Raw genomic sequence first — 23197 nt, forward strand, 5'->3', positions numbered from 1 at the left:
CCCCTTCTGGGTATCCGTTAAATATATAGACATGTATTTATATATGTATATATGCCAATACTTGGAAAGTAGTGCCTGAGAATCTGTAAATAATTTAATTCTCTGTGTTCCTTCATGACAAGCATGAATTAAGAACATTATCAATGACATGAACAAAATATAACATCCTGCATATTCATTTCGAAGCTTATACTTGAATTTCTTTTCTTTTTCCCTATTGAGCGGTATTTGTTTTTATTTATTTATTTATTTTTTCAACGTTTTTTATTTATTTTTGGGACAGAGAGAGACAGAGCATGAACGGGGGAGGGGCAGAGAGAGAGGGAGACACAGAATCGGAAACAGGCTCCAGGCTCCGAGCCATCAGCCCAGAGCCTGACGCGGGGCTCGAACTCACGGACCGCGAGATCGTGACCTGGCTGAAGTCGGACGCTTAACCGACTGCGCCACCCAGGCGCCCCGAGCGGTATTTGTTTTGATTTAATAATGACTTAAAGGTAAACCCCATTCAACTGTGCTTTCCCACTAGAGCACTAAACTTAAGGATTTTTAGTGCAAAGAAAGATAAACTTCTAAGTTTTGCAAATACACAAAAAGTAGATTATTGTTGTAGGACAACTTTTGGCTCTTACGAGGGATAGATTTACATTGGGCTTTTAGCAGATTTTGAATTTTACCCTTGGCACTGTTTTCTGAAATGTCAAAATGTTGCACGGTGGCAGTTGACATGGATCGTACTTTTATGCTTCATCCTCACCGTTCTCTTGGTAGTTTTCATTTTTTGGAATTTGGTTTGGTTACCAGTGTCATCCCTCTTTTGTGCTGTCATTTTGTTCGGTTTATTCCTTAATCAGATGGAGAAATGTTATTAGCGATGTGAAATGTCTTCCTGGTTGACGCAGCGCGTTTGATGTTTTTCGGGCCTCAGGCATTCTGGTGGAAAAGAACGGACGAACACAACGTGAGAGATCCAGTCCATGTGAAATGTTTTGATGAGAGAGGGGACACAAAATGGAGAGGCGAAAAAGGAAGGGGTGATAGAATTCAGGGTGCATTCAGAAGATTAAAAAGAGGTGAATAGATGAGTCCCTAGCACACGGTGTGCAGTGCTTGGTCTTAGCAGTCGTAGGAGATTTAAAAGTAGAGGAGGTGTTACTGTGGAATTTTCGTTAGCCTTATAGCAGATCAACGGAGGTGTGAAGAGAATGTGGTCTGCATGCAAAGGAAAACACAGTTCTCGGTTTGGCTGAAAAATCTGTGAGATCTCACAGTCCGTGAGCTTGGTGTTTGCCAAAACGTTTCTTGCGCGTCCAACTGAAAGCTGCGTTCCTTCTAGGTATAATGCATATGGAGTTTACAGTATAAAGGTGAACTAAAGTAGTTTCCCATATCTTGGAGCTGAGACCAGAGGTTGGAAACTGACGATCTTCTTGGACTCAATGAATCACGTGCATAGATTTGCTTTGTTTGACGTCTGTAGTGTGTTTAAGGATTTTTGAACGAGTTATTCGAAGTGAACCATTGGGAGTTTTACATAAAAACATAATTTTCTGGGGGTGCCTGGTTGGCTCAGTCAGAAGGGAATGTGACTCTTGATGTCAGGGTTATGAGTTTGAGCCCCGTGTTGGGTATAGAGATTAAATACATTAAAAGAAACCAAAACTTAAACAAAAACCTGACTTTCTGGGCTCCTTAAAAAACTAGAGACTCAGTCGTCTTTCCAGAAGCCAGTCACACGTGGGAGTTAAGTGACACTTGGTTACTGCCCCAGTAAATGCCTTCACTATTCGCTGCTCATTTTTGGCACTGACTTTGAGATCAGTCACATCTCTGTTTGACTATGAACTTTTTCTCCCCTTTTAAGTAGGGTCGAGAGGTGGAAGAAGTATTTCTTTTAACGCTTTTGCATCCTATCACAAGTGGAAAAAAGAAAGGTAGACGAAGAGGGGTCCGAAAACTCAAAAAGAGGAGGGAGACCACATCTTTGTAGAAGTGAAGAATGTCCCTACGTCTGGCAGCATAATCACTCGTTTGTTACCCAGATCCTGCAGAAATTCGCTTTCTGATGTTGTTTTAGATAAACAGGGAAGAGCATTAAGTGCACGGATTAATTTCCGTGTAGTGGTTATGTGTAGTTGTGGGGATATTCGTGAAGATTGAGGTGTGTGTTAAATTGAGGCTTAGGGTAGAAAACAGACTTGAGATCTCAGGAAATCCAAGTAATGGACTTTCCTTTCTCGGAACAGAGGATAAAGTTTAAGAAAATTTAGTGAGAATATTCTTCAGATATTACTCTGTGACTTTTCTGGAAAATGATACCATGGTGAAAGCTCCATAATTAAAAACATTTTTAAAAATTTTACTTATTTGTATTTATTTATTTGTTTACTTATGTATTTATTTTTGAGAGACAGGGAGAGAGGGTGCAAGGAGGGACAGGAGAGGGAGAGGGGGAGTCCCAAGCATGCCCCACGCTCAGTGCAGAGCCCAATACGGGGCTTGATCTCATGGCGGTGAGATCATGACCTAAGCTGAAATGAAGAGTCAGATGCTTAACTGACTGAGCCACCCGGGCTCCCCCAAATCTCCCCAATTTTAACAAATAGCTTCTTTTTCTTTGTTGCTCACCTATAATAAAATGGCATTTGATGCAAATTATTCAAGTATGAGGCGTGCGTTATCAGTTATATAATAAGTAATTAATGGGAAAAGCAGGTAGTTCTTTGGTCCTAGTCAACCCTTCAGATCTCACAATTCGAAAAAATCTTGCCTGACACCCCAGGTCTATTTAAGTGACTCTGTGTTTCCTTGTTCGTGGCGTGCAAAGTCTTCTGTTTCTGTTCTCCGTGCTAGACTGTAAATGTCAGGAGGCAGGGACTGTGCTTTCGCTATTTGCACTGTGTTTCCAGTGTCTCGCACCGGGCGGGGACCTCTTGGGAACCACGTAAGTATTTATATTTGATAAGTGCTTACATGCATGAGTGACTGTGTTGTGTCAGGCACTGCCACTTACTTAATTTAATCTGTACAAAAACCTTTGGAGACAGGTAGATTGTGACAGAGAGGATGGCCCATAAGGATTTAAAAAAAAAAAAAATCTTTTAGGACAAGTTGAGGAAAGGATCCATTTTAGAAGTTAAGAGAGGTGTGGGTACAGGCTATAGAGATGCCCTTCACACACCGTGAGTGATCTAAAGACACTGAGCTGGGAAAGACAGACTGAATGAACTGTCTTTCTGGTCAAGTGCCCGAATATCACCAAGGCTAATTGACAGCCATTTAGTGCTGCAAAAACAAAAGCTCTCAGACTATCTTTTCTTCTATTGTTCTCTTCGTTTCATTCCATCATATTTGCAAATTTTAATTGGACTTGAAATTTGAAGCCACAGGTCCACGAATTAACAGATATTTGTAATTTTGTGAACAGGAAGGCATTGAAAAGAGTAAAACTGACATTTCTTTTAGCTAATGGCAATAAAGTTGATTTAAAAGCCAAGTAAACACATGATGTGTGAGAGGAGATCAGAAGGGGCGGGAAGAGCCCTACTGATGGTCTTACTGTGCCAATGAAAAAGTCAGTATCTGCTACTGTTGACCTAGTACATCTCATCAGTTCTGCAAGAAATTGTTTTAAAAAGTTTAAGAGGCTTATAATATTTGACACATGTATGTTTTTATAGTGAATAATTTATTGTTACTTAGAACTGAAGTTTAATGCTGCCTCATAAATTTTACAAGCACTTCAACTTGTCCTTTGAAAAACCTCTTTAATCTTAAAAGATTTTCCCCCTTAGTGTTTCTTTTTTGATCACTTTATAAAATCCTGCTTTACTTAGACCTTTTTGTATGTGAAGTATTTCTAATGGCATTTTAGATTATGCTGTTTGTGTCCTAGCCTTTTCATATTGTTAAAGATGCAGGGCCCTTTTGAAGCCTCTTTGTTAGGCCTCCCTATTCAGGAGAGGTGGCACCTTCCCTTTACCTTTTTTCTTCCTGTAAGAGACGGGGCGTTCTTCGTTCTAAACACGTTAGAAGTAGTTTGAGGTTATATGCTATCGTGGTTACTCTCATGCTTCCCCCCCCCCCCCACCATACACATCATCCACTAGTAAGCTTAGCATTTCACATTGGATTGCTTCGACACGTAGCTAGTCCCATCCTCGTTTTATTCTTTGCTTTCCTTTTTCACCTTTCTTGTTGAAGGTTATGTTATTACCAGTGTTTTCTTTTAGAAAAACCACTTTTTAAATTGCATTGCTGTTTTATTAGAGATCTATTACTGTATTTTAATGTCAAATATCTGCTTTTCTTTTTAAAAAATTTTTTTAAAGTTTATTTTGAGAGAGAGAGAGAGAGAGCGAGCATGAGCGGGGGAGAGGGAGAGAGAGAAAGAGGAAGAGAATTCCAAGCAGACTCCGTGCTGTCAGCACAGGGCCCCGTGTGGGGCTCGATCCCCTGAAGCGTGAGATCGTGACCTGAGCCGAAATCAAGAGTTGGATGCTTAACTGACAGAGCCACCCAGGCGCCCCCTGCTTATTTTCTTGACAGTGAAAAATTTACCTACATTTGAGTTTGGTGCATGGTTTTACAAAATGTTACTGATGAGACCACAGACTTAGATCTCATCCCTGTACAGTTGGGCTAATTTCATTTAGTTCTACAACCATGAGCTGTATCCATAGATACTACTTCCTGGTCATCCTTCGGGTACTTACCACTATGATCTGGTAGAGACCTTAATTGCCTTTGCGGTTGACGGACTTCCGGGTAACTCCATGGTCCTCCTCTGGGTGTTCACAGTCTTATAATCCCTTCCTCTTGAGTTCAGGCAGGACCTGTGACTTGCTTCTCATAGGATATGGCAGTGGTGATGGGATGTCATTTCCATGATTACATTATGACACATAAGGCTCTGTCCTGCTAGCAGACTGACTTCAGAGTCTTGCTGTCTTTTCCTTGCTGGCTGTGAAGAGCCAGGCTGCCATGAATTCTCTAGCTCTCAGGAACTGAATGCTGCCAACAACCATGTGCACGGGGAGGGTGGATCCTTCCCCGGTAGAGCCTCCAGATGAGAACCCAGCTCTGGGCAAACCATGATGGCAGCCTGCATGGCCCTAAGCAGAGGACCCAGCCCAGCTGTGTCTGTACTTCTGACCCACAGAAACTAGGAGAAAATACATCTGTGTCATTTAAAGCTCTTCAGTGTGTGGTAATTTGTTACGCAGCAGTAGATGACTAGTACAGTTTTTATCCTCATTTTGGGAAATGATACAACCCATATACAATACATGCTTCTTGTAAAAACCTCAGAGTAGAAATATGTGGAGTAAAAAGTCAAAGTCTTTCTATCCATGTCCTCCTTACTCCACTTTGCTCATGGGAAGTAATAGTCATCAATAATTTGGTGTGTATCATTCTACAGTAGCCACGTAGCCACACATAAGTTATTAAAAAATTATACATTAGTTTATACTGTATGTCCTGTGGTGAGACTGGCTCTTTTTCCGCTTCACTGTATCCGAACCTGTGTCATGTAGCCTGTGCAGTCTTTTTAACCGCCGATAAGAATCCCTAGTGTGGATTGACTGTAATTTAGCCTGTCTCTGTCGCTTTTAATTCTTCACGGTTATAAAGAATGCCTTCGCATCTCGGTACACATACCATTATGCATCTGCATGTATTTTTTGGCTACTGCTGATGCTCAAGAAAGAAATCAGTTTTAGTAGCCCGGTACGTTAACAAATTTAACGGATAAGGGATTGGTGGGATTATTATCAGGTACGCCATCTTGCGGATTGACAACAAAAATCTATTTGGGCTAGTGGAGAGATCTCTAAGGTACATAAAGTTTCAAAGAAGTTTATAAAAGCATAGTAAGCTTCAGTGTATGTGTGTGCATGGTGTATTTCAAAGAGGATATATGGACACACATGTGTACGTGTGTTTGTGATATTTCTGGGTGCCACACGTGAAACAGTTTTACCTTTAGAGAGAGGGACTAGTCTGGTGTGGAATGTTAAAAACTTTTTTGTACATACGTCTATGTTAGTTTTAATAGTCACATACTTATTTTTGATAGATACTGTCAAGTTGCCCTCCAAAATACCATCTTGTTAAGATGTTTGGGCATATACAATAGTGATGCGTATTCACACATTTAACTATATATAATTATACAAATTTAAACATAAGAATGAAATTTTCCCAATAAATATTTGTGGATTTCACTTGTATTTCTAATTTGTTAAAACAGAAATCAGGTGGGACGAGTTGTGCCATTTATGGAGCACCTAATGTATGCTAGATACTATTCTAGAAATCTTTTACAAGTTATCTGATTTCATCCTCTCGACCCTTCTGTGAGGCTGACGTGATGGCCCTTTGTATTTATAGATGAGGTAACAGCTTCGGTGAGGTCATACCGCGTTCCCCGTGATGGATCCAGTTTTGGAATCTAGGTCTTGATGATTTTAATTTTTTTTTAATGTTTATTTATGTTTGAGAGAGAGACAGAGACAGAGCATGAGCAGGGGAGGGGCAGAGAGGGAGGGAGTCACAGAATCCGAAGCGGGCTCCAGGCTCTGAACTGTCAGCACAGAGCCCAACCCAGGGCTTGAACTCACAGACTGTGAGATCAAGACCTGAGCCGAAGTCGGACGCCCAACCGACTGAGCCACCCAGGCGCCACTTGGTTTGATGATTTTAGACCCTGTGTTCATTCTAGTCTAGTCTATCCTGTAGGCACAAGTACCGTATGGAGCAAATGTGGAAATTCCACTTTCATCCATCATTTTCCCCCACTCAAGCTGTATCAGCAGTCCTGGGCGACTGTGCCTTTGTTCTTGGTTATTTCTAGGTTGAGCTGAAATGAGGGAGTTTGCCTTTGTTCAGATCTCTCTTCTGACACTTGGCAACTGTGTCCTCAGGCAAGTTACTTAATTTCTCTAACCTCCAGTTTCATCATTTGTAAAATGGAGCTAGAGAGCCTCTGACAGGGACCTGAGAAAGTGTTAGCTGCGGCCACCTTCATCACTGGCGTGGTGATTGTTATTTCAATAGTTCCTGCAGGAGCATAGTTGTTAGATGGTTTGACCATTCTTTCTTCTCTAATTAGCTCATCTTCCTAAAGGATATGGTCTTCAAATCCATCAGTCATTAATTATTTTGAGTTACTAAAAATCATTTGAGAATCACTTGAGAAAAATAGATTAATGGCTATGTGGAAAGCTTCTCAGTGTAAGTATGAATCCTGCACACTCTTAGAGGAAGGTGGGAGAGTATTTTAAAAGAGGCTTTGAAAGAATCTTTATTTCGATAACTCAGCAACTCCTTCTTCCCCCCAGATAGAAGGAATACAGTGTAGCTGGCCCCTTTTTTCTTTTTGCATTGTGCCACACACCCTGAATTAGAAGCTAAGTAATAGTTAGACATAAGTTCATGTCGTATCTATGTATTCTTTTTGTGTATTCTCCCAAACACGGAACATGGAGATAATATGTTGTATTCTTTTCTTAGGATTCTATGAAAAATGTATTGAAACTTCTGTTTAATGGCTTGTGATTATTTTTATGACTTTTCAGTGAAGTATAATGTGGTCTGGTAGCTTTATCACCAAAGTGCAGTTAGGGTCTAGGATAGAAAAGATGAAAAGAATGATTTAATACCACTTAACTATTTTTACTTGAAACTTTGCTTAAGAGTTCCGGGTTAGGAGGGGGGTGGGGGGGGAGGCAAGATGAATCAGCCTGCCTCCCACTGGAAGAAACACAAGGATTCTACTTAACTGTAGAGGACCTTGTTCATGAAAAAGGAAGGCATTAGTTTAGATTTCTTTAGATGCCATTTTATAAAGAGCCACCATCTAGATGACGTAAAAATTCTAGGAGTGTGCAAACAGAATTATTATTTACTGTATATTACTCTTACCCTATGAGATTTAGGTTATGTTTATATGAATTAAAGTTTTATCTTTTAATTTATATTGTGTCCTCTAAGAAAGAAATTTGTTCATACCTGTAAGAAAGGACTTGGAGAATAATTATCCTATTTTAAGTGATTATAGAGGACTATAATTTTTGCATCTTGCTTTAATGAGATCCTTCCATGGATTATTTGATGCCAGATTTTAGTTTGGAATGAGGAATCTAATTATAGCCCTGCCCTTATGGAAAATATGATTTGCTTTACAATGATCCTCTTTATGATGTGGTTTTCCAGGAATGCATTGCGGCAGAAAGCTGGGACTGTGTATGTCCTTTAAAAATGTCTCCCATTATAGCTAACATTTCATTGGCTCGTGCAGTTTAATGACATGACCAGCAGATGGTGATCAAGTATAATGAAAATGTACTTGTGATTGAGTATGTTCATCTATGTGAAAAAACATTTTTCACTTCAAAAATAATGATGTAATTTTTTAGTCTGGATACTTAAAAAACTGCAAAAGAATCTTTTTCTTGTTAAACTCCATTTTTGTGTGTAAGTGACATTAACACTATAAATAGCCCTGCTCCTAAATTGTTGGATGAAGTTATGGGGTTGCTGATCAGTATCTTTCCTTCCTAGGGATTCTTTATATCCAGTGGCATAAATAAATATGGTTAGGATTACACACAGTAAAACATCCTTAGATATTTACAAAGTACATTCATTATATTTACAAATAGCCCCGTTGTTTGGGCAAAGATATATTCTACAGTAGCACCATCCCGTAGTACTTTCTGCAGGGGTGGAAATGTTGTATGGCTGTGCTATCCAGTACAATAGCCACTATTCACATGTGACTGTTGAGCCCTTGAAATGTGACTAGTGTGACTGAGGAACGGAATTTTAAGTTGTAATTAATTTAAATAGCTGTATGTGATTTAGTGGCTCCTGTATTGGGGCTTGGCACTGAAGACCCGGGTCTTCTTTTGGGCCACTGTAAAGCCTGAGCTAGACGGAGAGCTGCTGTCTAGGTGGGGAAGCGGGTTGCAGACCGGGACCTGGAGTTGGGTGTTGGTACCTATAAACTGCCTCCGCCACAGGGGAGCCCTTTTATCTGTGCTTACTTGCGATTCATGGGTATCTCTTCTTTGATGATAATCACCCATGAGCAACACCTAGTTGCTTTTCTGTTCGGTGAGTCTCAGGTTTCAGAGGAGCTCTTGCCAATAAATCTTTTTGAAAGAAAGAAAAAGTAATCATTTTCCTTAAGTTGATTTTTTTTCATCATTTTGTTTGGATAAAACACTTAGCATGGATTACATGTGATTCATTGGATGCTTTTGATACAGTGGCTGCTCGTTAGGTAGACACTTATCCTTGAGCTCTACAGACAAGTCTGCTGCATAAATGAGGAATGGAAACTGTTTCTTAGGATACTCCATAAAACATAATGTTTCATGCACTCATAAAACCACCTAACTACTCATTAATTTTCAACATTAACACATTAGTTAAATAGCATTCTTTGGTGTTTACCAGGTCAAGGAAGTGGCAACAAGTTGCAACTGAGATAGAATTGCTTTGAGAACAATGGGCTTGCGTTTTTCTGAGGCTTTTTTTCTTTTTGTTTTAGTGAGTCAGATTTTTGACGTATTTAGTTGCTTTTTAAAAAATTTTAATGGGTGGGGCTTTGTAATAGCATCTTTTTATTTCACAGGCAACTTTCTTTTTGTGAGGTCATAATATTGAATAGTTTTGATTGTCCTTTTAATAAAAAAAGATGACAGTAAGTTTATAAGTATGTTACCGTAAAACTTAATTTTAAGGGAATTGAAATACTCTCTGAGTGTTGTACTGTTAAACCAGAGATCAGTTAATAAACGTTGACTTAATTGTATGGTTTTTATTTTTAAGTTTTAAAATCGAATGTTATTTTCAGGTAGGCAATGGGGAAAGCAAGAAGTCTCAAATTGTTTATGAATCTCTGGTCATTTTTTTAGTTTTGTCAACCCATCTCATTTTTTTTTCCATTTTGTTTTGTTTTTCTTTTTATTCCTAATAAAGTTCCCTTTGAAAAATTAAAATAATATGTTGTGGATCATTGGAAGTTATTTTTATTTTCTTATTTCCAGGGTAGTTTGATAGTTTACTGCATTATTAGTTGTTGCTATTTATTTTTATGTTTCATTTCCATTTAGCAATGCCTTAAGAAGATGATTCTTCAGGTGGTGTGTAACATTATTAGCCGCTGCTTAGATGAATGCAAAGACATGAAATCTAGTTAATTCTCATTTTAGTTTCCTGATCATTTATAATCTAGTAGTTGTGTAGGAGTCGTATGATTCTTGCAGTGTTTTACAACTGTGAAACATAGTGTACATGTAAAAAGTGCACGAAAATAGGGGCGCCTGGGTGGCTCAGTCAGTTAAGCATCTGACTTCAGCTCAGGTTATGATCTCATGGTTTGTGAGTTCGAGCCCCGCGTCGGGCTCTGTGCTGACAGCTCAGAGTCTGGAGCCTGCTTCAGATTCTGTGTCTCCTTCTCTCTCTGCTCCTCCCCTGCTTGTGCTCTGTCTCTCTCTGTCAAAAGTAAATAAATGTAGAAACAAAAAAAAAGTGCACGAAAATATACAGGTACAGTTTAAAGAACAGTTATAAAATAAACATCCCTATACTTTTAAGCCACCCAAGAAATAGCATATGATAGTACTCCAGGAGACCTTGGGTGTCCTTCCTGACTGGCTCCTCTTGTCATCTCCTGAGAGGACCATTGTCCTGTCTTTTGTGTATATCATTTCTTTTCTTTTGTTTTTAACTTTATATAAGTGGGACCATACTTAATATATTATTTTGAAGCTTCTTTTTCTCATGTTTTTCAGATCTATCCTTGTTAATAAATGTGGCTGTGTTTCATTCTTTGTGGCAAACTTTTAAAGTCAATGTGTAACATACAAGACTTAATCAAAGCTTGGTGCAGCTTTACAAAATGAATACCTGTATGTAACCATCTTCTAAAGCAAGAGAGAGACCATCCTCAGCTCTCCAGAAAGCCCTCTCTTGCCCCTTCCCCGTCATTTACCATCCCACCAAATAGTAACCACTATTCTGCATTACATCACCGTAGATCAGCTTTAACAGTTTTTGATTCATAAAGCGTGTTCGCTTTTTTCTAGCTTCATTGGCTCAACGTTATGTTGTGACATTGATTCGCGTTGTTGTGTTTAGCAATGGATTATTCTTTTTTATTTACTACTGTGTGAATGTATCGCATTTATATATGCATTCTACTGTTGTTGGATATTTGGTTTTGTTCTGGGCTTTGGCTGTTACAAATAATTCTGCTGTGAACATTCTCGTACATGTCTTTTAGTGCCCATGTGCGCACTGTGTTGGCTTGGAAGTGTCCTTACAGTACATTCTGCCAGAGAGTTTTCCAAAATGGTTATGGCAATTTACTCTTCCAGGGTAGGATTTCAGAGTCTGTGGCTCCCCCACTCTCCCAATACTTGGTTTGTCCGTTTCGTTTAGTTTTAGGGATTCTAGTATGGTGTGTTTTAATTTGCATTGTCCCACATGGCTAGTGGCATGGAGTACCTTTTCCTATGCTTTTTGGCCACTTGGATGTCCTCTTTTGTGAAGTTGCTATTCATTTTTTAATAAAACATGGCTTCTCAGTGTTTTTTGATTTGTCACGGTTCTTTGTCTATTCTGGATACAAATGTACATATCCAGAATACATTCTTTGTTGATGTACGTATGGCATATATCTTCTCCCACTTTCATTGGTGTGATCTGTCGAATGTCATTAACTTATATTATAGTTTTATTTGTTGTTTGTCTCTGATATTGTTTGTGCTTTTTTTGTGTGTCCCGTTTAAGATTTCTTGCCTTGCCTATCCCAAGATAATGGAGATACTTGCCTATGTTGCCTTCTAGAAGCCTTCTTATCTTTCTCATTTAGGTATGTGGCTTCATCTGGAATTGATTTTTATGTATGAAATGAGGTAGGGCTTTCTCCCACCCCTAGTCAGCCCAGGATAGTGGAGGGATAGCCATTTAATCCAACATCTTTAAAAAAAAAAAACCCCAGCCTTTCCCCACTGCTGTAGTTGGCATCGTTATTGTAAACTAGGAAATCTTATTTGTGTGGGTTTATTTCTGGATCCTCGTCTCCTCCGTTGGTCTATTTGTCTATCTGTGTGCTATTACTATATGCCTTAATTACTGCAGCTTAGTAGTGTAGCGTATGTATTCCAGCTTTCTTTTCTTCTCCAAGATTGCCTTGGCTCTTCTTGGTTCTTTACCTTCTCATTTAAATTTTATAATTAAAATTGTTTTTAATGTTTATTTTTTTGAGAGAGAGTGAGTGAGAGTGAGTGGGGGAGGGTCAGAGAGAGAGGAGACCCAGAATCCAAAGCAGGCTCCAGGCTCCAGGCTCTGTGCTGTCAGCACAGCCCCCGATGTGGGGCTCGAGCTCACAAACTGAGATTGTGACCAGAGCTGAAGTCGGCCACTTAACCAATTGAGCCACCCAGGCGCCCCCTAAATTTTACAATTAGCTTACCAGTTTATACACACACGCGCGCGCGCGCACACACACACACACACACACACACACACACACACGTATCTCTGTTGACATTGTAATTGGAAATTATTGAGTCTATAGATCAATTTAGGAAGAGTTAATATCTTTATAATATGGAATTACACTCCCAGGCCCAGATAAACAGTGATCTGCTTTTCGTGTCTATGGTTTTGCCTTTTTTAGAAATTTCATCTGAGTGGATGAAATACATAAATACATACATAAACTATGTAGTCTTACGCATCTGATTCTTTCACTTAGGGTATTGTTTTTGAAGTTCATGTTGCCTGTATCAATAGTTCATTCCTTTTTAACCCTGGATGGTATTTCGCTGATGAGTATATCACATTTTGTTTATCCATTTACCAGTTAATGGATATTTGGATTGTTATCAGACTTCGGCTATTATGAATTATGCTGCTGTGGACATTCATACTGCAAATTTTTGTTTGAGCACGTGTTTTTCATTTCTTTTGGGTAGATATCTAACAGTGGGCTATATAAGTGTATATTTAACTTTTTAAGGGAAGTAGCAAACCATTTCCTAATGTGGCGGTGCCATTTGACATCCCTGTTAGCAACGTGTGAGTGCCTCAGTTTTTTCACATCCGCACCTCTTGGTATTATCAGTGTTTTTGATTTTGGTCATTTTAATGGGCATGTAGTGGTATTGCATTGTGGTTTTAATTTGCATTCCCCTAATAACTACTTGTGCTGAGCATCTTTTCATGTGGTTAACGACCATTTGTATATTTTCTTTGGAGAAATGTCTGTTCCGATAGCTACCTGCTCCCCACACACCCAACTACAATCAACGATCACTAGAGACATTTCTGAAAGGGTGAGTAATGGGAGGTACAAAGGAGTCGCTGGTTTCCATAGCAGTTCTGAAATCCAGTTGGGCAAATACTGGAAATTCCTTAATCAAGGCTCAAGACCTGGGACTAATATTGCATGTCTCCTAGCTCCTCCCACTGGGCTCTTGAGTCCATCTTCTGAGTTCTTCCCTTTTCATGAAAGATAGCATGTATTTGCAGCTTAGTACTTTTCTCAGCCTTTTCCCTCCAGAAGAATTTTGGACACTTTTGTACTCTTATCTTTTTCAGTCTAGGGGAGCAGTGATTTTGCTGAATAATTTTCTCAAAACCTTTGTAGACCTCCTGTGCATCTCTTTTATGTTCATTCCACTAGACAAAAGCCACATGTATTAATCTCATTGAGATTCCCTTTCCATGTTGGGTTGCTTCTGACAAGATTGAGGGATAATGACCTTAACCTTTCTAGAGGCTCTGTTGTTTGATTGAGAGAATCTGTAAAGCATCGCCTTAATCTTTTTAAAGTTCTCTGTGTGTGAATGTATAGTACTCTTGATGTACCACCTTTGATCTTTTTGATCTTAAAAAAAGGTTTTTCATTTATACTCTTGGCTTTTTCTCTAGGCGGTGCTCGGATTTCACTCGGGTGCCATTTCTTAGTTCAGCATCTTTTGCTCGCTGGAGACTGAGAATTTTTAAAATCATGAAGTTCTCGTTCTTTTTTCTTAGGTGTCCTCCACTTAGTTTAATTTATTACTCTTCTGTTGCATTTTACTCTAAGCAGCAAGAAATACTTTGCTTGGAAATCTCTGTCACCATATCACTCATCCAACTTATTAAGCACGTCTTCTGTTTTACATGTTACTTAAGGTGATAGTGTGGCCACTGCATAAAAGGATCCCTCTCCTGTTTTTCAGTAACATGTCTCTCACTTCCTCTTGAGTTCTCACTGGCAAATCTCACTTGAGTCCTCAAGTCCAGATTTCTACTAACAGCCTCTTCTGGTCAATTTTGTCTTTTTTTTAGTATACAAGTCAAAGTCCTTCCAGCCTCTGATGACTACCTGGTTCAAAAGACACTTCCACTTTTTAGGCGGTACCTCGTTCCTAGGTACCAAAGTCTGTATTAGTTATCTATTGCTGCATAACAGATTGTTCCGAGTGTTAGCAACTTAAAAACAACAAATTTTATTATCTTGTAGGCATGGCTTAGCTGGGATTTGTGGCTCAGGTTCTCTTGTAAAGCTGCAGTCAAAGTATTTGTGGGGTGTTTGGGGGCATCAGTCTTAGGGCTCTCATTCAGAGGCTTCTTTAAGTTTCTTGCTGTTCAGACTTCTCCAATGAGCAGCATGAAAGATGGCAGCTGGCTTGCATTGAAGAAAAGAAGCAAGATGGAAACCAGGGTCTTTTTTGTAAGCTAATCTTGGAAGTGATAGCCTGTCACTTGTGTTATATTCAGGTTATTGAAAGTAAATCACTAGATTCAGTGGATACTCAGAGAAAAGGGTTTACACAAGGGCATGAATGCCAGGAGATGGGGGTCATTGGGAACCATATTAGATGTTGCCTACCACACACCTAGAACAAGTACTAAAAATATAATAGACATATAACCAGGAAGAAATATAACTAAAGAGATTAAAATGGAATACAGTAAAATAGTCAACATAAAAGTAGGTAGGGAAGGAAGAACAGAGAAACAGAAGATGGGACAAATATAAAACAAATAGCAAAATGGCAGACCAAGTAGAGCCATGTGAATAATTACATTAAATGTAATTGGACTCAACAGTCCAGTCCAAAGGCAGTGAATACTAGATTGGATTTAAAAAGCAAGAACCACGTTGTATGTTATCTATAAGAGACATACTTTACAATACAAAGACAAGTAAATTGAAAGAGTTGTGGAATGTAAAGAGATATAAAATGAAAACAGAAGCATAAGAAACCTTAAGCCAAAGAGAATTATTAGAGACAAACATAATTATTTTGTACTGATACAAGAATAAGTTCATAAGCATGACATAACAGTTATAAATGTGTATGTAGCAAATGATAAAGCTTCAGAAATATGCGAGTCAATAAATAACAGCCAAAGGAAGAAATAGACAAATCCACACACGTTGCAGATTTTAACACCTTTCTTAGGAACTGATGGAGCAGAAAATTCAGTGAGGATGTAGAAGACGTGAACAGTGCACTGACCCATCTCAACCTCATTGACGTCTATAAAACACCCCACCCAACAAGTACAGATTACACATTCTTTAAGTGTGCATGGAATGTTCATCCGATAGGTCATGTCTGGTCATAAAAGAAATCTCAGTTGGTCACCAAAGATGAAAGTCGCACAATATATAGTCTGACCTCATTTGAATTTAATGAGAAATGAACAGTAATAGTACTGTATATCCAGGAAAGCCCTAAAATATTTATAAGTTAAAAAAAAAATCATTCTAGGAAAGATCTTATTTTATTATTAGTGCTTTCTTTTTGCTTTTTAAAAGAAGTGTATTTTGAGGAGAGGGAGTGCCCACTGGTGGTAGGGGCAGAGAGAGAGTGAGAGAGAATTCTAAGCAGGCTCCGCACTGTCAGCGCAGAGCATGATGCAGGGTTCAGATTCACAAACTATGAGATCATGACCTGGACGGAAATCAAGAGTTGGACACTTAACTGACTGAGCCACCCAGGTGCCCCATTTAAGATTTTATTTTTAAGTAATCTCCACACCCAATGTGGGGTTTGAATTCATAACCCCAAGATCAAGAGTCTCTCCGACAACGGAGCCAGTCAGGTGCCCTCCAAAAATCAATTATACCCATTGGTGAAGAAAGAAATCACAAGGGAGTTTAGAAAATATTTTCAAACAAATGATAAGGAAAATACAATACATAAAACTTTATGAAGTGCAGCCAAGGCAGTGATTAAAGGGAGATTTAGAGTTTTTAATGCTTATATCAGAAAAGAAGAGATATCTGAAATCAGTGATCATAGCTTCCCCCTTTTGAAGCTGGAAGAGTAAGAGCTAAGTGGACCCAATGTAAGTGGAATGAAGGAAATAAAATAGATGAGTGGAAATCAATGGAACAGAGAATAGTAGAGAAAAATCAATGAATCAAGTATTGATTTTTTTGAAAACTAAATAAAATTGATAAATTCTGGTCAGACTTATCAAATAAAAAGAAATATATGGACAAATATAAAAACCTGTAGAATTTTCCTTTCGGTTTATAATTCCATTTTTAGGGGCGCCTGGGTGGCTCGGTCTGTTGAGCGTCCGACTGCAGCTCAGGTCATGGTCTCGCAGTCTGTGAGTTTGAGACCCACGTCAGCTGTGCTGACAGCTCAGAGCCTGGAGCCTGCTTTGGATTCTGTGTCTCCCTCTCTCTCTGCCCCTCCCCCGCTCATGCTCTGTCTCTCTCTCTGTCAAAAATAAATAAACATTAAAAAAATCTGGGGCGCCTGGGTGGCGCAGTCGGTTAAGCGTCCGACTTCAGCCAGGTCACGATCTCGCGGTCCGTGAGTTCGAGCCCCGCGTCAGGCTCTGGGCTGATGGCTCGGAGCCTGGAGCCTGTTTCCGATTCTGTGTCTCCCTCTCTCTCTGCCCCTCCCCCGTTCATGCTCTGTCTCTCTCTGTCCCAAAAATAAATAAAAAACGTTGAAAAAAAAAATTAAAAAAAAAATCTATATATATAATTCCATTTTTATTTTTTATAGGAGTAGAAAGAAATATGTGTAAAATAATTATAAATATACGTTAATGGGTATGCAGTATCAGCAACATAAACTTGTGGGGAGAGGTGTGGAGGTATAAAGGAGTAGAGTTTTTGTATGTAGTTGAAGTTTAAAATATATTGTTGTCACTTTAGGATTAAAAAAATTGTTTTGTAATCCTCATGGTAACCACAAAGAAAATACACACAAAAGGCTATGAGAAGGGAATCGAAACATGTCATTACAAAACGTCAACTAAATAAAAAGGCAGGCAGGGAGGAAATGAGAGACAAATAACCTATAAGACATACAGAAGGTAACAAAATGTCAATAGTGAGTCTTTGTCTATCACTAATTCATTGCACTTTAAGTGTAAATGGATTAAACTCCACAATGAAAAGTCATGGCTTAGCACAATGTATAAAAAAATGCCAGTATTCAGCTATATGCTGTTTACAGGAGACTCACTTTAGAGCTAAGGACACACACACCCACACACAGGTTGAAAGTGAAAGAATAGAAAAAGATATTTCATGTAAAGAGTAACCGAAGGAGAGCAGAGGTGACTGTATATCATACAAAATGGACTTTAAGTAAAAAACAGCTATGAAACAGAAGGACATATATTATGATAAAAAGGTTAATTCACCAAGAAGATACAATTATAAAATACATGCACCAAACATATGAGACCAACATTGTCAGAACTGAAGGGAGAAATCGCTCTAGAGTAATAGTAAGAAACTTTAGTACCCCGCATTCCCACATTCAACAATGGATAGAACAATCAGAAGATCAATAAAGAAATAGAAGGTTTGAACAGTACTATATATAAGACCAATTGGACCAAACAGACATATACAAAGCATTCCACCCAACACAAGTACACATGGAATAGTTTCAAGTACACATGGAATATTCTCCAGGGTAAATCATGTGATAGGCCACAAAAGAGTCTTAATAACATTTTAAAAATTGAAATCACACAGAGTATTTTTTTTCTGAGCAAAATATAGGGAAACTAGAAGTTAATAGTGAAACTGGAAAATTCACAAATGTGTGGAATTAAATAACTCACTCTAAGCAAGCAGTGAGTCAAAGAAGAAATCAAAAGGGATATTAGGAAATATCTTGAGATAAATGGAAATGAAAACACAATGTACCAAAACTTAGGAAATTCTGTGAAAGCAGTAAGAGGGAGACTTAAGGTTGTAAAAGCTTGCATTAAAAAAGAATAAAGATCTCACATGGACAACCTAAGTTTACATCTTAAGGAACTAGAAAAAGAAGAACAAACTCCAAAGATAGAAGAAAGGAAATAATAAAAACTAGAGCAGAAATAAACAAAATGGAGAATGAAAAAATATTAGAAAAAAATGAAACCAAGAGTTGTTTTATTCAGAAAAAAATGAACAAAATTGAAAAGCCTTTAGCTGAATTGCTTAAAAAGAAAGAAGACTCAACTGAAATCGGAAAAGAAAGGGGGGAGTATTACAACTGATTTTACAGAAATAAAAAGGATTATAGGTATGATGAGTAGATGTATGCCGACAAATTGGATAAACCAGATGAAATGGACAAATTACTAGAAACAGTCTACCAAGACTGAATCATGAAGAAATAAAATCTGAAAAGACCTGTAACTGGTAAGGTTATTAAAGGAATATTCAAAAAGCTCCCAACAAAGAAAAGCCTAGGACCAGATGGCTTCATGGGTGAATTCTACTGAACATCCAAAGAATATTTAACACCAATCCCCCTCAGACTCTTCCAAAAATTGAAAAAGAGGAAGCACTTTCAAATTCATCGCATGAGGTCAGCATTACCCTGATACCAAAGCCAGACAAAGACACTACTGGAAAACTACCGACCAGTTTCCCTGATGAATATTTATGTAAAAATCTTCAAAAAAAGCAAAAAACCCCCAACAAAACAAAACCAGCAAAGAAAAGAAACAACTAGCAAACAGAATTCAGCAGCACATTAAAAAGATTATACACCATGACCAAGTGGGATATTCCTGGAATGCAATGAGAATTCAACATATGAAACTCAGTCAGTATAGTACACTGCATTAACAGAGTGATTGAAAAAGCCACATGATCATCTCAAACGATGCAGAAAAAGCATCTGACAAAATTTAATACCCTTTCATGATAAAAATAATAAACTAGGAATAGAAGGAAGCTATTTCAAAATAATAGGCCGTATATGAAAAACTGATCACTAACATCATACTTAATGGAGAAAGACAAAGACTTTCTAATCGCCAGAGTGATTAGGCAAGAAAAAGAAACAAAAGGCATCCAAATCGGAAAGGAAGAAGTAAAATCATCTCTGTTCACAGATGACATGATCTTATACATAGAATATGTACATAAAATATACATAGAATATGTATGTATTCCATACAAAACTGTTAGAACTAATAAATTCAACAAAGCATCAGGATAAAAAACCAACACACAAAAATCAGTTTCATTTTTTATATCCTGACAGTAAACAATCTGACAAATTAAGAAAATAATTCCATTTACAATAGCATCAAAAAGAATAAAATACTTAGGAATAAACTTAATCAAGGAGGCAAAAGCCTTGTACACTGAAAAACTACAAAATTAAAGAAGACACTAGTAAATGGAAACACATTCTAGTGTTCATGGAAGACTTAACATGTTAAGATATGGTCAATACTACTCAAAGTGATAAATGGATCCCATGCAGTACCTATCAAGATTCCAGTGGCATGTTTTTCTGTTTGTTTGTGTTTGTTTTCAGAAATACAAAAATACATTGTAAAATTCGTATGGAATCTCAAGTGACAATGAATGGCCAAAACAGTCTTGGAAAAGAAGAACAAAACTGGAATACTCATACTTCCTAATTTCAAAATTTATTGCAAAGCCACAGTAATCAAAATAGTGTGGTATTGGCATAAAGACAGACATATATAGAATAATTGAGTAGAACAGAGACCCCAGAAATAAACTCTTACATATATGATCAAATTATTTTTTGACAAGGTGCCAAGACCACTCAATAGGAAAAGGACAATTTTTTTTTCCAACAAATTGTGCTGGGAAAACTGGATGCAAAACACATGAAAAAGAATGAATTTGGACTTTTACCTTACACTATATATAAAAATTAACTCAAAATGGATCAAAGACCTAAACATAAGAGCTACAACTATAAAGCTCTTAGTTGAAAATATAGGGGAAAAGCTTCATGACAGTGGATTTGACAATGATTTACTGGATATGACACCAAAAGCACAGACAACAAAAGAAAAAAGATGATGAATTGAGTTATATCAAAATGGAAAATTTGTGTCTATCAAAGGATGCAGTCAAAAGAATGACGAGACAACCTATGCAGTGGGAGAAAGTATTTGCAGATCATACATCTGAAAAACAGTTAATATTCAGAATATGTAAGAAACTTCTACAACTCAATGACAACAATGAAATAACAACTCGGTCAAAAAATGGGCAAAAAAACTTGAATGGACATTTCTCCAAAGAAGATGTACAAATGGCCAGTAAACACATGAAAAGATGCTCAACGTCAATAATCATAATAATCATTTTGGAAATGCAAATCAAAACCATAATGAGAGGGGCACCTGGGTGGCTCAGTTGGTTGAGTGTCTGACTCTTGATTTCTTTGACTAGGTCATAACCTCATGGTCATGGGATCAATCCCTGTGTCGGACTCTGCTCTGAGTGTGGAGTCTGCTTGTGATATTCTCTCTCTCTCTCTCTCCAACAAACCATAATGAGATACCACCTCACACCTATTAGTATGGCTACTATAAACAAACAAACAAATTAAATGTTAGCAAGGATGTGGAGAAATTGGGACCCTTGAGCACTCTTGGTGGGAATGCAAAATGGGGTAACTACTGTGGAAAATAGTATGGCAGCTCCTCAAATAAACTAGAAATAGTTACCATCTGATCTACCAATTCCTCTTCTGGGTATTTATACAAAAGAATTGAAAACAGGACTTGACATGTTCATGGTATCCTTATTTGCACTAGCCAAAAGGTGGAAGAATTCCAAGGGTTCATCAGTGGATGGATGGAAACAAACTGTGGTATATACATACAGTGGAATATGAATGAGCCTTAAAAAGGAAGGAAATTCTGACACATGTTACAACACAGATGAAACTTGAAGATATGCTAAGGGAAATAAGCTAGTGACAAAAAAGACAAATACTGTATGTTTGCACTTTTGCGAGGTACCTAAAGTAGTCTGATTCGTAGAGGCAGAAAGTAAAATGGTGTTTGCTAACGGCTACAGGGAGAGGGGAATGGGGTATTGTTTAGTGAGTACAGAGTTTCAGTTTGGGAAGATGAAAACGTTATAGAGATGGATGGTAGTGATGGGTGCACAACAATGTGAGTGGACTTAATGCTACTGAACTGTATGCTTAAAAATTATTAAGACCCCTGGGGTGGCTGGGTGGCCCAGTTGGCTGGGCTCTTGTCCAGCTCTTGATTTCGGCTCGGGATATGATCTCAGGGACGTGGCATCGAGCCCCACTTGGGTTCTGCACTGAGTGCAGAGCCTGCTTGGGATTCTTTCTTTCTCTCTCTCTGCCCCTCCCCTGCTCTGCCTCTCTCTCTCTCAAAAAAAAAAAAAAAAAAAAAAAAAAAAATTGGGACAGTAAATTTTATGTTACATGTATTTTGGCACAATTAAAAATAAAAAAAAAATTAAGAGAAAACACACAATAATAGTATCAGGAATGAAAAGGAGACTCCATATGGATCCTGTACACATTAAGAATATAATGAGAATAATATAAACCACCTTCTACCACTGAAAACTTGAATGAAGTAGACACATTCCCTGAAAGACACAAAACTAATACTGACTCAAGAAGAAATGGGAAATTTGAGTCGCCCTATTATCTACCAAGGAAACTTAATTCATAATTAACCACCTTCCCACAAAGAAATCTCCAGGCCCAGATGGCTTCGTTGGTGAATTTTATCAGGCTTTTATGGAAGAAATATCATCCTGCATGAAATTTTTTCAGGAAATAGAAAGACGGAATGCTTCCCAACTGATTTTGTTAAGTCAGTATCACTTTGTTTCCAAAAGAAGACAAAGACATCATAAGAACCTAAAACTGCATACCAGTATTCCCTCATGAACATAGATTTAAACACTCTGAATTAGCAAGTTGTATCCAGAAAAAGGATAAAAAGGATATTATATCATGAATGTATGAGGTTTAATCCCAGGAACATGAGGGGTTTTGGCACTTGGAAATCTATGTATTTTAAGAAGGAAAAATCATGTCATCATCTCAGTAGATGCAGAAAAAGCATTTAACAAAAATGCGAAAACCAACCATGATAAAAACCCTCAGCGAATTAGGAATGGAGGGGAACTTCCTCTGCTTGATTTAAGTTAATCATGAGAAACCAAAGCAATTATAAAGAAAGAAAAAAAAGAGGACTTAACGTTCCTAATTTTTAGAATTAAAGCTACAGTAATAAAGATAGCAGTGTTGGGAAGGGATGGATAAAGCCAGAGATTAGAGCATATTCTAGAATTTGAACCAGTTCTAGAAATACATCTGTACATACCGATTGAAAATCCATTGATTTTCCACAAAGATGACAATGGAATTAAACGAAGAAAGGAATTAAATCAAATTATGGGGGGAACAACTGCATATCCACATGGGAGAAAAATCAAATGGGTTTTAGACTTAAATGAAAGTGCTAAACACTAGAGAACTTTTAGAAAAAAACCAAAAATCATTGTGACCTAGGAGTAGGCAAAGATTTCTAAAATAGGATATAAAAAGACGCAAACAATGAAGAAATAAGTTATAAACTGGACTATCAAAATCGAAACTTTCTTTCTTTGAAAAACACCATTTGGAAACTCACCTGGCAAGGCACAAAACGAGAGAAAATATTCTAAATACAAATAATCTGACACAGAACTTGTGTCTAGAATATGTGAAGAACTCTTAGAATTCGAGGAAAAGTGGACAACCCAACCACTGTGCAAAAGATTTTACAGACAAAAGAAGGTATATGAGTGGCTAATGTATATACTTGAAAAGATGGTCAGCGGCATTCTGGATCAGGGATCCGGATCTTAGAAAGTTTCTTAGGAAGTTTAAGA

The 23197-nt window shown here is 37.9% G+C and overlaps 1 protein-coding gene and 1 long non-coding RNA gene across 4 annotated transcripts in view; one reads left to right on the forward strand and one right to left on the reverse strand.

The window, feature by feature from the left end:
* The window catches only part of CEP112 (centrosomal protein 112), a 408508-nt gene that overhangs the window by 14038 nt on the left and 371273 nt on the right, over window positions 1–23197 (forward strand). The gene's annotated exons all lie outside the window — the stretch shown is intronic.
* LOC122233656 lies at window positions 602–4885 on the reverse strand. Its single transcript, XR_006211308.1, has 2 exons — window positions 4716–4885; window positions 602–933 (listed from the first exon to the last, which is right to left on the reverse strand). It is a non-coding gene; the product is annotated as an uncharacterized LOC122233656 (long non-coding RNA).

Source organism: Panthera tigris, chromosome E1, assembly GCF_018350195.1.
Source record: "Panthera tigris isolate Pti1 chromosome E1, P.tigris_Pti1_mat1.1, whole genome shotgun sequence".
Lineage (NCBI taxonomy): Eukaryota > Metazoa > Chordata > Mammalia > Carnivora > Felidae > Panthera > Panthera tigris.